General features: G+C 39.8%; 1 protein-coding gene across 2 annotated transcripts in view; it reads right to left on the minus strand.

Moving 5' to 3' along the window:
• The window catches only part of rerea (arginine-glutamic acid dipeptide (RE) repeats a), a 108,938-nt gene extending 88,900 nt beyond the window's left edge, over positions 1–20,038 (minus strand). For both annotated transcript variants that reach the window (XM_084428748.1, XM_084428747.1), the window contains exon 1: positions 19,423–20,038. The gene's annotated coding sequence lies outside the window, so the exon portion shown is untranslated. The remainder of the gene's footprint in view (positions 1–19,422) is intronic.
• Positions 20,039–20,756: the final 718 nt, after the last annotated feature.

A 20,756-nucleotide genomic window follows, 5' to 3' on the forward strand; every position in this document is an offset into this window, starting at 1 on the left:
TGACCATGATGGCTGCATTCAATGTCACTGTTTGAGATTGACAGCAAGGTGAGTCTTGAAATGTTTCCTTCATTCAGCAGATTAAAGTATCAGCTTGAATACATCTGTATGAAGGAACAGCTGAAGACACAACCATATTTAGTGACAGTATTAAATGGCGATGTCCATAACACCAAGAAATGTTATCACAATTGACAGCGTTATTAAACAAATTTATGAGTCTAATCGAGCTGCGAGTTTATCCATCAGTTATTTTAAGCAACCAAAAATGATTTTTAATGCTTAGTTACAGCGTGCAGAGAGTATGTTTGAGCCACGCGCCTAAATAATTTCTCAGTCTCCGTGAGTAAACTAAACCCATCATGATTATACAGTTCAGTGTGGCTCTTACATTATATGACGTGGGAGACAACTAGTTGTCCAGTGCGGTTCCATTCATTCAGCGCGGGTTTGTCAAAAATGCGGTTGTGAGTCTTGAAAACGTGCAGGGGCCAGTACGGTTATAAAATGCGGTTATCACACTTGTAAAAAACAAAACGCTGCATGAACACAAACATATTAAGCGGCGCTGCCATACTAGCCATTAGCATTTGCTCTAGTTTTGTGTGACTGGATTAGGGATGAACGTAAAAAGTGTGACGCTTCAATGCATTCCACACAAATCATTGTATCGTTCCAACCGTAATTTATTTGCAAATTTAGTCGAAACCTGTTTATGATACATAGTCAATGAGCAGACAGCAGTGAGAGAGTGAGCGACACACTTATATGGACATTTTTTGGGAGATCCCTGATCACTGGTTTCAAACAGTGTATTACAAAATGCAGACATTTGACTGGCGAGAATTACCGAAAGCTTTCCAGATGGAAGTTGTGAAATACACGTTTGATGTAATTGTTTTCGGCGAGCGAGATTAGCCTTGGAACATATCAAACAAAACATTATCTGCAATACGAGTAACTGAGATTTATCAGACAAATGTCTCGTTCGAAGCTCATCCAAGAGAGCTACTCTGACTTCAACAAAGCTGTTTTCAATCTATTTTGCCAGAGCAAAAAGCTCAATAAATAAATAAAGAAATAAATAGACAGACATCTGAAGCAGAACTCAAAAAAACAACAACAACAAAAAACACAGAAATCCATTTGATAACTCTCCACCAGATTTTAGTTATTGTTGATGAAAGCATCACACTGACTCGGTATTGTGTGAAATTATGACTTGCAGCAGTTCAATTCTAATAGTTTCACATGATCACACAGAACAAGCATGTATAATCCGTACCGAAATTCCTGACTCACACCATCGGCCTGCTAATAACAGTCATCTTTTATCTGATGGCACACATTTATTCTGAAACGGTTCCTGCTGGAAGAGATTGTCCTGACTAAAATTTAGCATACTCTAAATCTTAATGGCCACTACTGACTATTCCCAACAATTACTCAGCGCTCCTCAATAAATGTCTACTTTATTGATATGGACGTGTAGTACGGTGGAGGGCCCTCTCCACACAGGAACTGTTTTTACTGAGTTTCAAATTGTGTAGACAGGCTGATGGATCTTTAAGCATTACCACAGCCTGTTCCATTAAGTTAAATAATAAAAGAAAAGGCCTTCCTTCAAAGCATAACTCTATAAAGACTCATATTACACACAGCCTAACTCCTATGCATTCTGTTCCTTTCAAGTTGGAATAGGTGATTCTCTACAGAATTTTTTTTTGTTATGCTGGTTGAAAGGCTCCTCATATCCTAACAGCAAGCACTATGTTAATCGGTCTAAATGTATTTGTACAAAAATATATCGTCTGTGGAAGGTGTAGGACCATAAAATGTGAACACGTGTTATCTGTCAGTCAACGGGTGTTAGCATACCACTGCACAGCCTGTTCACGCAAACATCATACGTCATCATCAGCACGTTCACATACACTGTGCAGACAGAGCGAGAATGGCAGGCAAACAGTCGTTTACGTTCGTTATTGTAGTACTGTTCCTCACTTCACTGTCCTGTTAAGTTTTCTCACCGGTGAATGACATGTGATATAATCCAATTACATTGTCTCTGGTCATCTCGCTTCTGGTCTCATGTGTTTTGGAGGAGGCATGGCTTTGGAAATCGCACGGCGATCGTATCCTTTCGATGCTAGCAGGCTAAAGTTAGCATTTCCCAGATCACCTATAGCACATTTAACGTAGCCTTCATGAACAAACAGCCTTCTGTGACTTCTGAGATCTTGTTAGCAATATCAATATGCATATAAGGCTAATACATAATATATATGCTAATAAAATAAACCCCAGAGACCTGATTTGATATGATAGCAATAACACTTTCAAATATGCACTTATACGTTTCAGGAAAATAAAATCCTCTTTAATGTTTATGTTATCTAATCAACATCTACCACTCTTCTTTAATATACTGTCGGATTAAGATCTCATGAGGGCATCTTGACACTGGCTAGGAAAACACTGGCTGGAAATTAATTTGGTGCATCTCTGTAGCATGTAACTACACACGTTGATGATTTATATACAGAAATCAAGGGGCTAATCTGAGCCCTGAGGAGTCAGTAAACCAGAGGCTGAAGGCTAGGCTCCAAGCAATCCGAGTATGTGAGTAAGTGGTTGTGTACGAGCGTGTATTCCCTCTGCACAATTCCCGTAGGGGCCGGCTCCCCATCAGCACTTGTGTCTATTATCAGCATCGTGCCTGAGAGTAACTTCATTTCACACTGTAAGCCACAAACAGTGCAAACCACACTGAGGGCTTTCAGACTAGTTTGTCCGTGTGGCAGAAGGGGTGGGGGGAATGTCTGGACAGTCCATCACTGTGCTTTTAGCCTGGTCGTGTAGCCAACGAGCATTTCTAAAAGGGAGCATCAACACTGGAGAAGTGCGAACACAAGAACAAGACAAGGGATAGTTCACAGAAAAAATAAAAATAAAATAATCACGTCACCATTTATTCACATTCATGTTGTTCCAAACCGGTATGCCTTTCTTCCTTCTGCAGAACACAAAAGATATTTTGAAGAATTTTTTTGTCCATACAATGAAAGTCAATGGGGTTCAGGTTTTGGAAACCATTGGGCTTTCATTGTATGGACAATTTTTTTTTCTTCAAAATATCTTGTGTGTTCCAGAGAAGAAAGTCACAAAGATTTGGAACGACAAGAGTCTGAATAAATGTTTTTTTACATTAACTATCCCTTTAAAATATCCTACCAGTGGCCAAATTATATAAGGTAATTATTGATATAAAGAAAGCTGTAATGTCTTTTCACATTCAATAAAAAGGGAATGAGGGTATGCAAATGAAACGATCTATATATATTTTGAGGTAGTATTTAAGGTGGGTAAACCTAGAGTAACCGCCGATCCAGCGTTTGCAGACGACGCGCTCTTGGCTTGGCCTCTCCCGAGCATATGCGATCAATACTCAATCAATGGCAGATAAACACATACGTCACTTTCTAAATCTATCCTAGATAGAGAAGATATTATCATTGCACTACACCACCTTCTCTGATATGCTTTGATTCACAATACAATGAATCTAATGCGAATGCAGCAGTTTACAAAAGCCCATTCACTGTATCAAAAGATTCAGATTGTGCAGCAACGACGCCTGTATGGCTCCCCCCCCCCAATCAAAATACAATCAGCATAATAGCTGACGTAGAAAGACTGTTAGCATGGTGTGAAGCAAGATCTATTTAATAATTTTGTAGTTAAAAGATGTAGGGCTGTCACAATTCCTCGATTAAATTTACGTACTCGATTTAAAAAAAATCCTCTATTGCAATTTACCTGTGTCGAGTAACTGGCAAAATACCGCAAAGTACCGCATCACACAGAAGAGAATCCATGAACCACATTATTACACCGTTTTCTAAGGCTGCACAATATATTAAAACAATTTAAATAACATTCTATAGCATAGTGCTATTGTGAATTCACTAAGGTTGCGATTCAATTAAATAAATATATGCCCTGCGGGTTTAATACATGTGCTTTAATTATGAACATGCGTGTAGGCTACGTGCATCTGGCCGTTGGCACCCTGGTGTTGTTCTACAAAACCATATGAGTACCTGATTACTTACTTTTGATACGCCTATTGTATACTGCATTATGTTATTACACGGCTCTCTGGAATAATTGATTCTGATTGGTCAATCGCGTCATCCAGGGGTATTTTATCCTCCGATAACAACCAGTAAAAACTGACAGCACATGCTCATCCAGGCAACTGAAGTCAGCACTATACGCTTGCTAGTAACGGGTTTTCTTCATGGAAGTTGTGTGTTTGATGAGCTAATAAAATATTAAAAATCAAATCAATATTTAGTGTACAATTATTTATGTCATCCGGGTATCTCAGAATAAACCCCTTCAGAGTGATGCAAGACCCCTCCGCTTTACGTCAGGGTTCTTATCGTCCTGTCTGGGGTTTTTCTGCGATAACCAGCTGGATGTGCATTATCCCTTACTTATTATTTATGTATTGTATTTCAAGTCATTTTAAAGGCTTAGGTCTTTGCCTAGGTCTATTTTTGTTACCACACAAAAACAATCTGATTACTCGAGTCATCGTCAAAATAATCGACCAATTACCAAAATAATCGTTAGTGACAGCCCTAAAAAGAAGATATCTAAATGTAGTCAGTTGATCAAAAGCCTCATGGCAGCTCAGCCTGAGCCTCATTCACAGTGAAAGCAGGGAGGTCTCAGGGAAGCACTGGTCCTGACAGACACCCACAGAGAGGGGGGGCTCAGCTCTGCGTCACACTCCCCAACTCCCAACTAATCATCACATGAAACACAGGGCCTGGAGGAGAAATCTCAGCTCAGGCTTATTGTTCAGGACCTCATTTATTCTCGCTGCAACGTTATTCCAAACTCATCTTCGAGAACATAAGGTTAAAGATGATGAGGCCGCAGCGGCGATGCCATTAGGTCAATGCGTCAGACCATTTTCAGACTAAATTATTTAGTTATCTAGCAGTGGCGGGGTTTTTTTTTTTTTTTTTTGAACACTGGCAACCGGCGGCAGATGGTCTCTCGAACAAGCCGGGCATTCAAAAACACGCGTAACGGCTCTGCCAAAAGCACCTCCACCCCAGATACCACAGGACGGTATTACCACTAATTAGGAGCGGCTTTTGTTTCTGGATGAGCCACCTCTCCAAACCCACAGCCTGACAGTCTTTAAGAGGCTCTAGTCTGAATAACACCCTCTTTGTTACACCACCTCTCCATTTAAGGCAACTCAGCTCAAATATAAATATAAACTTTCCAGTCCCATTTCCATTGCAAGCCACACAAAACACTGTTGTTTAAAACGGATGAAAAAAAGTCTGCCTACGGTAGTCAAACCTTTGTCATCTTTGAGAAGACAGGATGCTCAAATGTTTGGAGGAATATCAAATCACTGCTCTCTATAATACTGATGCAAGTATAGTCCAAATGTGCAGCACTGTAAAAATGATTTGAGATTGTTTCCTTGCCTTGGAGCGGCAGGCAGGAGGGGAAGTGACTGGAGGGTAATGAAAACGCTGCTGAAACAAGCAGGATCAGAGCTTCCCCTCTCCTCTCTGGACAGCTCATAAAACATGCATTGACTAGAACTATTACCATTCTGCCGTTTTAGTGCGGCGCGCAGCTCCCAGGAAGAGTGCACACTTATCAACCTATATACACACCAGACCTGCTGCTTTTTATTTTAAACATGTAGTGACGTAAAAGAGCAGCTGTTAAAAAAAAAAAAAAAAACAAGTGTTTACCAGAGGGAGGCATCTAAACAGCAGGCTGCCACTGCTCTCCGGGTTCAGGGTTGTGTTTAAAGCAGTGTACAGTGGCAGGCGGGAGATTAACTCGTAACGCATTCATGTGTGAAATGGAGACTTTATCCCTAACTGATAGTGTTACGAGGCTTCCAGAAAACACAAGCCTGATGATTTTTCATCATTTCGGAAAAACAGCCGTAATGTATTAGATTACCGCTTGCAGCATTTTGGTACCTTCGCACAACACAGACTCTTAAAACACCCCGGTGTTTTACAACAAAGCATGGTGGGAGGCGGGAGAGGAGAGCGGGGGTCTGCCGTTCATGCAACGTGGCTTTTCTAGTCGAGCAAGCGCATTTGAAGTCAAAACGTTTCACAGAGGCACCAGGTTATAGTGTGATTATTGTAAAAGAGCTGATGGATAGCTTAAAAGGGGGATTCCCAATTTTTTTTCATAAGATGAACCTCTTTGACCTAAAATATTTACTCCCTTGAGGAAATATATATACAGAGAGAGAGAGAGAGAGAGAGAGAGAGAGAGAGAGAGAGAGAGAGAGAGAGAGAGAGAGAGAGAGAGAGAGAGAGAGAGAGAGAGAGAGAGAGAGAGAGAGAGAGAGAGAGAGAGAGAGAGAGAGAGAGAGAGAGAGAGAGAGAGAGAGAGAGCAAGTCCCAATAGTTCAAATTAACATGACATCCACCGTTTGGACCAACAAAAAAAAACAATGATACATTTCAGAATATCTTCCAAGTTCCAAGAAAGAAAGCAAGTCAAGGGTTTTTTGTGTGAACTATCCCTAACAAGCCTGAGAAAATAAAAGCCCCAAATTACCTTTATTACAGCTGGAAGTAAAAAACAGTGTTACAATTTTCCAAATTAGCGAACAGGAATTCCTGCAACTTCTTTACACAGAGCCTCCATTTCCCAAGAGAGCTGAATCAGACAGTATAAAGGTACTGGAAATAGTCCATTTTATAGATTTTAACAGTGTGCAATGATCACAGTATTATTCAGCAACTCGTACACAGGTTTCGCACTATTTAGTGAGCATTACAATTCCTTCCACAGCACGGTAAGGAATAAACCTCAGGGGGAAGGTTTGTGCGGGTCCAAGTTAAAATAGCTTGCAAATGCACGAGTAAGCTCATAAACAGAGCAAGCATGTTCAGCACAGAGCCACATTCATCCAAGTGTATACACATGTGTCAATCTAAATGAGTAGTCCATTGACTGCTGAGCAACTGTATTTTCCTCCAAACTGCATACTGGGCAGAGCTAATAAAAAGCTCGGCTGAAATGAAATGTGGCCTGACCTTTTCCGATCTTTCTTTCAGCCGCTCCTTTACGTGGATGTCCAGTCCCCCTCATGCATCACGCTGTTAAATAGGTTCCTTCTACCTTGCATCCCCTTAGCTGTGCTAACAGTATGACGGAAAACAGAGCGACAACGAGACATGCTCTAAATCAAAGAGTTCTCTTTCGATATCAAGTGAAAAATTATGCATCCCATTAAAAAGGACTTTGCCTTACACAGCCATTTTTGTTTGCATTTTTTGTCTGGTTATCTTCTGAAAAAAAATTACAATCTGATGAAGATTTACTCTTTGTTACCAAGAGGAGCATCTTAATGAGCTGTTCAGCAAAGATAACACATCGCTCTATGGAGCCATCGCACGCTGTACATCTCTAACCCTCTGCAGCAACAGCAGATCAAAAATTCAATAATGAATGTGGAATTCCTGCAATTAATGTCTATGAGAATCCAAGCGGTCTGAAAAAATACATCAGTAACCTGATTAATTTTATATAGGAATAATCTGTGATCAGCATTACCAAGTGAGCCCAAAAACAAATTAGATTTGAAGCTAAGAGCCCCATTGATCAGCAGTCATCTAAACCGGCCATGAAAAGGGTTCGGTAATCCAATCCAGCCATTCGGAAGTGCCTGAGAGAGTTGCATCTCTACAATGGAAACATTCTGTCCACAATGTAATCCATTGTGTTCATTCGGCAAGCGTTTTGGAATCTGTTCGATTGCACTAAAACGGCCCAAATCATTGCGAGTATAAACAACGTGGGGAGGATCGTTTTTCAACTTGGCAACGGCTGCGCCACTCCACTTCTAATGACATTTGAATGACCCATAGAAATAGTGATGCACAACTGTCAAAACACTGCCGCTCTCCAGAACATTCCGCACAGTCTCCGTGTAATACCATGACTCAGGCAATAACTAGTTTTATTTTTTTCAAGTGAATATTTAAATGGTATCCAGAGAAGATCCCTAGTGGCCTGTGCTTCGGTTGCAAAACAAAAAACTACACAAACTAAGCTCAGTAAAAGCAGATGCCAACAACTATACTCATTAACTATTCTAGCCAATGCTGGGAATGGAAAGATTATATATTTGCTATTGAGAAACACTCAAGACTGTGAGCTGTGTCAATTGATAAATTGTTCAGACAAATATTAGGATAATCTTACAACACTTCGCTTCAAGCCTCAAGACTCTCTGCAGCCATTTTACAAGCCAGTGCCAAGGCACAATACCAAATTCCCTTTGAATATACAAGGCGATTCTCAGAAAGACAAACACGTGAATGAATCAACAGCACGTACACTAATAACCTTGGGCTATCTAACCGTTCCTTTGGTTTATGGAACTGTATAACGTATAAATAGCAGATCCATTTCTCCCCAGTCTGTTAGGGCTCTATTTCAGCTTCCCCGTCATTAAATATTTATCCTTGCGGAGTGGCGGATTGTACTGAGGTGATAAGCACTTAGGAATCCAAATTTTTCAACCCCCCACACCCCCACACATTTCCCATGTCTTTAACCCTTTATTTCCCCCTATATGCAACAGAGACGATTATTCAAACAGATTAGTGCTCCTTTAATTGACACAGGACGGGACTGAAACAGTGCCCACATTACCAAAGGAAAGGCGCTCTGCTGGTTTTATCAAGATGGAAATCTTTATTTAAATACCAAAGGGATGAAATCACTTGATTTGAGGAAGACCCCTTCCTTTGTAGAGAAAGTTAAGAGGCCGGGCCAGAGGAAGTATTCCTGACACAACAATTGAACACCCAAGCTGAAACAAAATAGGATACTTAGCTTTGCCAAATATGGAATCGCTGTTCATAGCAAATCAAACATAAATTTAAGCAGCACCTCTGCTTGTTGCTGCTGCTTGTGTGAGTGTTTGGCTCGGGTTGAATTTGGCATCTTACAGCATATAATGATGAAAAGATTTCATGCCTCAGCCTTGTGGGTGGTTGCTGTTGGGTGTGAATGCATCTCTAGTGGACCCTGCATGCTTCAAAAGCTTCTAGGGCCGACCTACAGTACTTCACAGGTATTCTTGGACGGACAAAAAAAACAAACATTTAAGGCTCAATAGGGAACGGCCTGCCAGAGGAATGGCAGATCAAATCGGACAGGCTGAATTCCAAACAGAGCCTCTACATATGGGCTAGTAGCTCTCCACAAGACAAGAAAAGATTTAATGAACTTTAGTGAATACCTTAGTTCACACACAGCCAACTACACGTGCAAAAAATAAAATTCTCTCTTTCTCTCTATAAATATGTGTATGTATGTATGTATACGTATTAGAGATGCACCGATTACAATTTTCTGGGCCGATTCCGATTTCCGATTTTCATTTTAAGTTTGACCTGCCGATACCGATTTTAGCCGATTCCGATTTAATTTTTTCTAACCACTTTACAGCACACACAAATATTTATTTTATATCTTTTCTGTAATAGAACATTTTACAATTTGCATAGTACATATTTTTTTGAACAGATAAACGCTATAAAATAGAACTATATAAATTACTCCAGGTGTGGGTAATTCACACACATCTAAAGTGCAGTGTTATAGAAGAACCATTTCCTTTTCACATTCAGTATCCAATAATTTTTTTATATATGTATTTAGCAAACTAAACGTCTGTATGAAAACAGGGAATGGCAATAAAATAATATATAAATAAAAAATAAAATAAATATAGCCTTGCAGTATAAAGATATTTCTCAAAGTACACACACACACACACACACACACACACACACACACACACACACACACACACAGGCCTATTGCAATCACTTGTACAAACTGAATAAAACAAGTTTAAATGGGTACATTTTCTATAAATATTAGTCTTCGTTTTCTTTTCTGACACAGCCTACTCCAGTTCTTGTTAAAACATGCAAATTCTGTGCATTTTGGGCACTTTTTTTGTGAAACCCTATTTAGGCTATTTTGTCCATCAAAAGTGTGCTTTCCCTTTAATTGAGCGTGAGCAGTGCAGCAAATAGACTCGGCGCCGAAACACGCGCTTCACTGCTCGCGACGCTCCTGCTTGACGCTCACGCGCTGCTCCTGCTCCCGTTGTGAATGCACTCATTGATTAACATGCACGCCGAAAAAAAATACGTGCTTGCGGTCTGAACGGACGTAATTCATGAGGTTTCCTACATGTGTGTTCCGTGTGCACGTGTGATGCTGATGTTGCGCGATGTTAATCATGCGGCGCCCGAGTGCATTTGACCGGCATAAAATCGGCATTTGTCAGACTGACCGGCCGGTCACCGGTCACGGCCGATCACGTGAAAATCGATCAATCGGTGCATCTCTAATACGTATGTATACGTATGTATGTATGTATGTATGTATGTATGTATGTATGTATGTGTGTGTGTGTGTGTGTGTGTGTGTGTGTGTGTGTGTGTGTGTGTGTGTGTGTGTGTGTGTATATGTATGTATGTATGTATGTATGTATGTATGTATGTATGTTAGGGCTGTCAAAAGATTAATCGCATCCAAAATAAAAGTTTGTGTTTACATAATATATGTGTGTGTACTGTGTATAATTATTTTGTATATATCAATACACACACATGCTTGTATATATTTAAGAAAAATTTGTAATTTATATATATAAAAAAATTATATTTATATATAATATAAATTATATATAAATATATACAGTATATGTATGCAAATATTTCTTAAATATATACATGCATGTGTGTGTATTGATATATACAAAATAATTATACACAGTACACACACATATATTATGTAAACACAAACTTTTATTTTGGATGCCATTAATCGCGATTAATCTTTTGACAGCCCTAATATATATATATATATATATATATATATATATATATATATATATATATATATATATATATATATATATATATATAGAGAGAGATAGATAGAGAGAGAGAGAGAGAGAGAGAGAGAGAGAGAGAGAGAGAGAGAGAGAGAGAGAGAGAGAGAGAGAGAGAGAGAGAGATAGAGAGAGAGAAAAGAGAGAGAGTATATCTACACACACACTTATAAACACACATACACACAATTTCTAAAGCTTTACAAAAAAAAAAGAAAGAAAAAAATCATGAATCATTCACAACTCCACCCTATTTCTCAGCATATAATCATTTACATCTTTGTATGCTTTACATATACAGCACTTAATGCACTGTGTTTTAAAACTACTATTAGGTAAACACTGCATTACTTTAAGTTAATACAGAAGAATGGCTGTAGTTTACTGTAGCAGAGCAGCCAGAACAGTGTAATCTAGTTTTTAAATGAATGGAGAGGTCACGGTGTATTTAACTGATGATGTGTCACACAGATGACTAACACTGGCCCGACGGTGAACAGCACCGTGACCCTGCGGAAGCCATGATTCTGCATAACCCTGTGGGCTCTGATGTGCAGAGACACATACACACTTTTTCCACTACAGTAAATACAGTAGAATCTATTGGTGAATGAATAACACACCATCTTAATGATTCTCACAAACATAACCAATTGAGATCTGATAAGGAAAAGAGAGTTTCAAATGTCTCTAAATGGATGCAATCACTGTCCCATCCCTGATAGAAAGCAGTGCTATCAAGTGGGAATGTAAATATGCAATAGCTCTGCTTAATGGCGAATGGAGTGGGATTGTGGTGTATTGCCACAATAGAGTATAATTTCCCTCCCGCTCTGATGGAGCCACTTCACTCTGATGAAGAACAGGAGCACTGAGCTGATTCTATGACCACAGTTTGTGTTTCCACCCCCCTGCGCTCCTTTTTGTCCTCCAATGGCACACGACACAACAAGCTTGTAATTTTCAAACGTTACCATTCAGGTCTCATTGATTTATTGTAATCGAAGATGATGTGAAAGGCTACGACAAATACGCAGCCTGCTCCAACAAGGGTAAACAAACAGCAAAGGTCTCAGTGTACGGCGAGGTTTTAACCTCGATCTGAAATCCCCCGTTCATTAATGCAGCGTTAACAGCCGGTTACGGCCAGTGAAACCGCGGTAGCAAAATCAATTACCTCAGCAAGTATTGATATGTCTCGCGGCCTGTTTACAATTTAATCTCTAACTTGTCAGAGCCATTATTTTCCTAATCACAACTCCAGCTCTTCTGCGCCTTTGTCTCTGGCTCATGTTTAAGGGAACAAAAAGGTCATAAGCTTGAGCGCTCCCCAGGGCTCAGCCTGCCACTGCTGTAATTATTCCTGAGCAAGAGATGACAAATGAAGTGGATCAAATCAAAGGTGTCAGTAGCTCTTATGACACCAGCCCAGTCGCACAGGTTAAAACAGAGGTCAAGCTAAAAGGAAAAACTAGTTAATGCCGCCCTACAATAATTATGTGCGAAGCCTCTTAAAGTGACAAACTCTTCATTATTTCTCACTAGGATAAATGTTTAGAAAATACATTCCTACATCCATTCTATTGATGGGGCATTCAACCGCAGGAGATAGATAAAACAAACGATCAAAAAAAAACTCCCAGTGACGTGTCCGTTACTCAAATTGCATCCAATCACAATAGCGGCAGAAAATATCCTCAGGAGCCGATACTAAACTAGCTAAAACGATCAGCGAGGATATCATCATCAAACTCGCCATTTGTATCTTGGCCAGTAATCATTGAGGAGCGGAGGCTGATGCATTATTTACTGGCTAATGTATAATTCAGAGCCAACAGCAGATTTAATGCATAAATAAAGCTGTGATACACCTGCTTTAAATGTTTACTCACCAAAATAAGATCTGAAACTACAAGCATGTCACGCGGTGCCTTTGAAAGTTTGAAACGTGTCACTCGTTTCTTTTTTTTTTTTCATCTCGGGTGACTAAAAGTGAAAATGGTTTGCAGGTGGCGAGACCCGCGACCTGCTTTGTTCACCTCCTAGAAACATAAACGGAGATCAAAACGAGACACTCGGATGTCTAAGCACAAAATCTCAACCACTTAATTTAAAACACAGGTCCATGTCCAAGTTACTCATTTCTGTTCCAAAGCAATTCCATTGATGATTCTTTCATATGATAATATTGTGGCAGAAAATAGAGGCTATTTTGGAAATAATTCAATTTGTTCATTCCTCTTTGCAGCTGTTTTCAAAATGTAATGGATCATGGCAGATTTCAGAGGAAAGGTTAGCAAACAATACATTATAAACAGAAAACAAGCACGTGAAATTCTTGTTAAAAGGTTAATTACGCTGCTTCAGGGAACCGATCTTTTGACGTCAAACAAGTCAGTCACAATTCCCTACAGGCCACGCTATTGACCCCCGTGCTGAGGCTGGCCTACTTAAAAGACAGTGATAAAGACAGACAATATTCCAACAGCATCTAAAACACCCTGTGGATTAATCAAGACAAAAACACATCGTCGTGATAATGTTGGATGTTTCCTATTTTGCCCTGTTTGCACTTTATTGGAAGATACACATGCAAATAGATGTCCGAAAAACATACTATTATTCCAAAGCAACACACAACATACACTGTATCATTCAAATGTTTGGGGTTGGTAAGATGTCTTAACGGTTCTGAAAGACGTCTCTTATGCTCACCAAGGCTGCATTTATTTGATTAAAAATGTAGTATACAGTTATATTGCGAAATTCTTTTAAACTGAAATATATTTGAAAACTTTTTTTTCTATATGTGGTCGACAAAACAAGGCCACGTGATTGTCATCATATGGTCTTTCATTACAGGCATATAACTTCATTCTTAACCTTTTCCCTCATGCACTCATATTTCTCTAGATGAGGTAATTATTTTCACAGCCGCAAACGTTTCTGGACACATAGCCTACATTCAACTACTTGATAATGAAACTATTTATACACTAACAGGATGAGTCAAGGACTGAAATCTAGAGTGCTGTTTTCTTCTGCCAGCCGTTAGATTTGACTAAAGGTTTATTTGATCTCACAGAGATATAGTTTGATCCATCAAAGCAATCATTATTCAACAACAACAGGCCTGGCTTATAAAGAACAATATGCATATTGTGTCACACAAAGACAACTCATCACCTGGAAGAAAAAAAAAAGAAATGACCAAAACAAATCCCCTGCCCTGGAACAGCCGATGTAACTGAAAAGTACAAAATGGCTGATTAGTCCATTGTTAATTAAAAATACTTTAAAATGAAATATTCTTCTAAAGAAATCAACATGCCTGACTTCTGAATACAGATTGCAGCATTCCCATGTATCTTTTGTCTGTGCCTATAGTTTTTTTAGATAGATGTGGTTCAACTGGACCTTACTGACAGTGTAGCATGACTAACAGAGATCTTGAGTGCTTGTCCACCACAATTTATCACAGTATTGTGATAGTCTGAAAATCAGAAATTAAATTCTATGATACTTTGGTATTTTTGAGCTTGGCATTTAAAAAACGCATCAATTTTCATTGTATGGACAAACTGCCTTAGGCCATTCTGCTTCCCTTTGTGTTTCATGTAAGAAAGATAACAATACTGAGTAGGAATGGCATGACGATGAGTAAAATAATGAAAGAATTTCCATAACACACATATTGCAAAAAAAATGAGGATATTTATGAATCGTTGCAGGACAGATTGTGCTCCATTCCAGCAGTCTAAGAAATTTATATCCTTTCTAAGTGAGAAATGCTTCAACTCAACATACTTTTCAAGATGAAAGCACTTGAGTGAGGACTGCATTTTTATAATATGTTTATCACCACAGAGAGTGTTTCTCTACAAGGACAAGGACAGAGTGAATACTAGCAAGGGTGTGCAGGCATAAAAGACTCCATCTGACATCCCTAACAGAGCAGGAAAACAGTGGGGCCTATGGGACCCCCAACCTCACTTTATGACCATGTGCTGAATTAACAGGTCCAGATGTCCCCTCTCACTTAACATGTGCGAGACATCTCGAGCAAAGGGCTCAGCTGCTTTAGGGCTTATTAAAAAAATATCAATTTCAATTATACCCATTAACTTCTCGCGCTCCTCAGGTTTACATTTATTTGACATCAACAAGGCCACTTCTCACCCAAGATGTATGTTTAATGCACAAACCGACCGATCCAAGTTTATCAGGTTAAATTCATCATCTACAAATCAACCACCTGGGCATGGGTCGAATAAACGGAGGAATGAACAACAAATAAGACAAAGAGAGTGTCGCTGAAACGCCATACCGTGTACCCGTGAAGCCCGAGGAATGAGTCAAACAAAGACGAGCCTATTACCAGACAGATATCAATCTGCTCTTAGTACTTGCTGCTGTGGAAGCATTCAGACAACTCAGCTGCTTGGGCTGTTTATAGTTTGACAGTGTCAGGTCTCTTTGTCACTAGGGCTATGAGCAAGGCGCCTGTGGTTACTGTATCTATTATCAAGGGGAAAGTGCCAACACATTCTTGTAAACAAAGGAGAGTCTACCTACAAGTTCACCGAGACAAAGCCCAACCTGAAAATGCTCGAGGCAATCATTCAAAACAATCTGAGCTGTTCTCAAATCTCTTTCAGAAACAAATTTAGACTAATAATAAGCTTTCAGTCAATCACGCATTTTGCTAAAGGTTTTCCCACGATGCAATGCAAAACGTGATGTTAATTACCTCTGCCCTTTCTCCAATTCATTAAGCATAACATTGCATAGATCGGCCTGCGTTACTGTCGAGGCCTCTCTCAGCAGACGGAGGAGAAATGTGCGACGTAACAACAGCCAATTCTATCATGCGAGCAGATTAAATAACATGCCTACCCAAGCCCCGTCAAACATTCAGCAGCCACCGCGCGCCAACTGATCTGCTACAACACACTCTATGAAGAAACCCCTCCGTCAGCCCTGCCACACCGCCTTTGATCCGAGTATCGCCCCGTTTGATGCTTTTAAGGTGGAGGATAACACAGAACGCATCTCGAAGATGTGAGTAATTCAATTTAACGCAAAAGGATGAACTATCTTTTTTTGCAGGGAAAACACACAGGCTAAATGTCATTGTGCGCTTAGGCATTAAACATTTAGTAGTCATTCTCGGCTGCTCAAGCAAAGAGGCAAGCAGTTGTTAAGGGAGAAGAATGACACAGTTAATCATACACCCACACGCTGTAAATGAAGGCCCGGCACTAAGATGTATAACGGACATGAAAACATACAGCATTCACCAGTCATTTAAAAAGAGCAAGAGAACTCAGTCATTCAGCACATTTACATACACACCGATATGCTGATAACTTCAAAAAAATCTGCTTAATTAATCAGCTGAATTAACATGATGTCCCAGCTTAAATGCAAACCAATACCCAGCAATGCCAAAAACAGGTTATTACCCAGTAGTGACGTCAAAACCTAATCTTTTGTGCATCTGATTCCAAGTACTTAAATAAATAGGCAGTGCAAGCAGAAAGAGTCTGAGTTTGCAATATATTATATGCGCTTGCATCCGTAGTAAGTACACTTTGTTACATCACATACGCGCCCTTGAATAATATGTAATGTGTAAACCGGGCGAAATCGAAGTAAGGGCCAAAAATCGAGCTGTGACACTCAGTTTATGACATTTGTGACCCAACTCTGATAAAGGAGTCTTTTACATGACCACATGCATTGTCAGCTTATTTAACATAATTGGGTTAAGAATAGGGATGTTTTTCCCTATAACCCGTAGTGTCTGTGACCCATTAAAAATAACTATTTGTTTTCCTGGGGTAAAGCTTTACAAGCGCAAATGGCAGCATAAAGAACATGAGGATTTACACATCGTCACATCAAACACCAGCAGCGAGAAAAATAGAATAGAATCATATGCAAAATATTTTCACTTAAACAATTTACAGATTAACAAAATGAAAGAAAATAAACTGCGACTAGTATTATTTGCCGAGTTCCGTTCCAAAAACAAGATCACAGAAAGGAAACTGAGACGCCACAAAGCGCCATCCTGTTGGCTTTCTCTATTTTACAAAAGCACAATTTTGTTTTTATTGTGGGTGTGCACAAATTAAAGTAACTTTACAGTTTTGAATGATGTCTTACTCTTCTGTATGACCATAAATGAGAGTTTCCAAGTTGTTTCCACTGTTACAAGGAAACAATTCAAGTGATTGCGCAGACGTGCACACACACAACCTATCAGTTCTAGCATTGCTCGACATCGCAGCCAGTTCATTATCAAAATAAAATAGTCAACCAAACATATAAAAAGCTGCACTACTCAATTTAAAGAGTCTGTAGTACAATCTGTGCCGTTCAGCGTGGGCCGCTTTTTCTCTCAAAAACTATTTTTAACCATGCAGCAAAAGTTTTCAAAATATCTTAAAAAATAAGCCTACTTTAAAAATGACTTTTTAAGCCGTTTAACCAATATTATTAATCTGTCAATATTCTTACTGTCGGTTAACCAGTTAATTACGAGCATCCCTAGTTAAGAACCTGCGTGTAAACACACTCATTCACTAGAGATCACAAGGAGGAAAATCACATAATGCCACCTAATTAGCAGTATTCAAAACTCAACCCTTAAAAAAAAAAAAAAATGGCGGATGAGTGCTACACACATACAGGCTGCTTTCAAATATTAAACTTGCCATCCGTGCATTTTAAAGTAAACTAGCTCAAACAGGTTTCCCTGAATGTAACAAAAGACAATGAAAACATTCTGTTCCTTGATGTAGTCTTTAGTTCCTCTGCAGGAGACGCTTCACTAAATGTTTGATTTCTTTCACCTCAGGCTACCCTCAAAGCCATGGCATGTGTAACGGGGGTTTATAAAAGCTTTTCTTCTCTCTCTCGCTCTCCATTTTCTATGAACCAAAGGATTAGGACAGATACTCTGTACATAGATGTTATGATTACAGATTATTGATGTCTGTGTGTCTCCAGACTGGTCAACTCCATCTTTTAGCAAATGTTTAATCCTAATCTTTGTGTTTTTGGTGTGACCACTAATCTCTGATGTTGGGTTTCTAATTTTGGGTAACCTACAAAACTACTTGTACATTGTGATTGACCACCTCTAAGCTTTAAATACACCAATTACAATGTTGCTGCACAACTGGGGAGGAAAAACATCCCAGTGTGGGGGATGATTACTTTTGGCCACAAAAGAGTGGGCCCTTCTTAGCACAAATAGCTACATCTCTTACATATGCAAAGTGAGAAAAAAAAGTGGCATGGATCCTTTAAAGCCAGCTAACCCTAGGAACTGAACGTAGTCACGTGTTCTTTCAAGTATCCAATACTCCAAAAGGACAAGATGCTACCACCACATGCACAGCATGGAGAACGAGATCAGATAAGGCAAGCTGCGACTTTTCAACCTTCACTCTTAAAAATAAATATCCTTGACATCTACTATGGTAGCTCCATAAAGAACATTAAATATCCATAGAACCTTTCCATTGTTCAAAACGTTCTTCATGATAGGAAAAGGTTTTTAGATTATTGAAATGTTTATCACACCAACGTTTATTTTATGAACTGATCACTGAAAGGTTCTTTGGGGAACCTAAATTGTTCTTCTATGACACTACTGTGAAAACCTTGTGGAACCGCTGTTCCAAAAGTACAACCCCTCTTCACCAACACCACATCACTATGAGCTTGGGAGGACCATAACAGGCCATATTTGTTCCCATGACAGGCCATGGTTCATGAGTTTCAATTTAACAAAGGGAAGTTAGGCAGACTTGGCTGTCCCACAGTAGACTCCAACTGGTCAGGCAGGTCTACCAAAAGCTCTCCTCCCCTGCTCCCAGGGTTTTCAGTAAACAAAAGGTCCCTTCCAACATGTGAAGGAAAGCACAGGGTTGGGGTCATAGAAAGCACACTGTAGTGATGGTGTTTGATAATACTAAACACTGAGATAAACAGCATGCTTATGTATTGAAGATCCTCATTCCTCAGCACCTCCAACTTTAAATGCACCATTTATGCTGCTACCAGAGCATTAATAATTCACTTAATGCTTGAGTTCCTCACTTAATAAAATGGAAACAAACAGAAGAACTATACACAGAAGATGCAAGTTAGAAGGCTGAAACTTGAGTACTTACTAGAAAGTCATAAAACATCCTAAAAAGATTACACACTGCTTGTCTCTTTCAACAGCGAGAGCAAAAGTGAAACATGCAATAAAAAAACAGGCTGCTGCTTTCAACTTCTGAGCCTGTAGCAATTGCCAACATTCCATCTCTATCCCCCCATGTACCTTCCCACCCACTCAAGACCTCTAAACTCCCTCTGTCTTCTTTCTTTTTGTACATAGCCAATGTCGCCAAAGCACTACTCACCCGCCAGTATGATGATCTAAGTTCCTATTGGGCTGCTGCAAACAACTTCAAACACAATTCCACGTCTGTTCGTTGAAAATGACCCAGCCGAACTTCTCGGCCTGGGCCAAAATCCAAGAAGCCGAGGGCTGAGCACTATCACGTAGATACTTTATCCTGAGAGAGCCGCTGTCCATACAGAGGAGAAACGGGGCAAATGCCTCAACAAAAGACGACCTCGCTTTACTAATTTATTCGCATTCGGACCGCCCGGGGACTCGTTTTCTGAACGTATGCGGTCCCCCCTCCTCCTTTTCGCTGTGTAATAACTCCAAAAGCTTGAGTTTGTGGAGGGTAGGAAATCAGTGAGTTCGGCGTTTACAGACTCCGCTTCCTTTTTCACACACGCGCGCGCTCACACTCACGCGCTCCCTCGCTCTCTCCTCGCGCTTTCTTTCATATGCACACACAGCACGTTCGCTCTTTCTATCTCACTCTCTTTCTGTAGAACCCCCTCCTCCTCCTCTTCAGCTGTTCAACAGACGCATCCACATGGCTGACCTAGTCTTTCTTTATCCAGACACTAGTGAAGGAGAATTACCCCCCTCCCCTCCACCACACACATACACATACACATACACATACACACACACATACACACCACTTCTAAAAAGCGAGCAAAACAAAAACACGGACTGGATTCGTATGATTAGCGGCGACATATGATCGGACGGGAGTCGTGATTGATCTTAAACCGTGGGGGTACGGTAGAGAAACTGCATCGGTAAGCAAGACGTTGAATCCTGATTCACACGGCTGCTGTAAGGAATATTAATGTCCATGCTGACGACTCCACCTTATGTAGCACTAATAACAACAAATAGATAATCATAGAAAACACACGCCAATCCTACCGTTCAAATAAGCCACAGATTCCGGCTATTGATTTTCAGTGTCCACTGTCCAATAATGAACGCCCCGTTTTTATTGCCGTGCTTCGCTGCCAAAATGATTGGGACTGAGAACAAAACAACCAGTGAAAATTACACATACATTGTGCGTTGGTGCTCTCATTCTCATTTGCATATTCACATAATGAATTAATTACTCCGATTCCCTCCGCCCAACGTGGAAGCAGCATGTATTCACAATTGTGCATTTAAAAAGAAACGTGCATTCTTTGTTGCCGATTTTGTTTCCATGCAGAATCCAAATTATTTAACAATTGTGATAGCAGAATGGCTAAAAGGATGCCAGAGATTTCAAACATTCAAAAATCCATGTATTCCACTCTCTACAAAATTTGATTTAATGATTCTGAAAATGTCAAGTGGTCTGATCAAGTAATCAAATAT

Source organism: Rutilus rutilus (assembly GCF_951802725.1).
Source record: "Rutilus rutilus genome assembly, chromosome: 13".
Lineage (NCBI taxonomy): Eukaryota > Metazoa > Chordata > Actinopteri > Cypriniformes > Leuciscidae > Rutilus > Rutilus rutilus.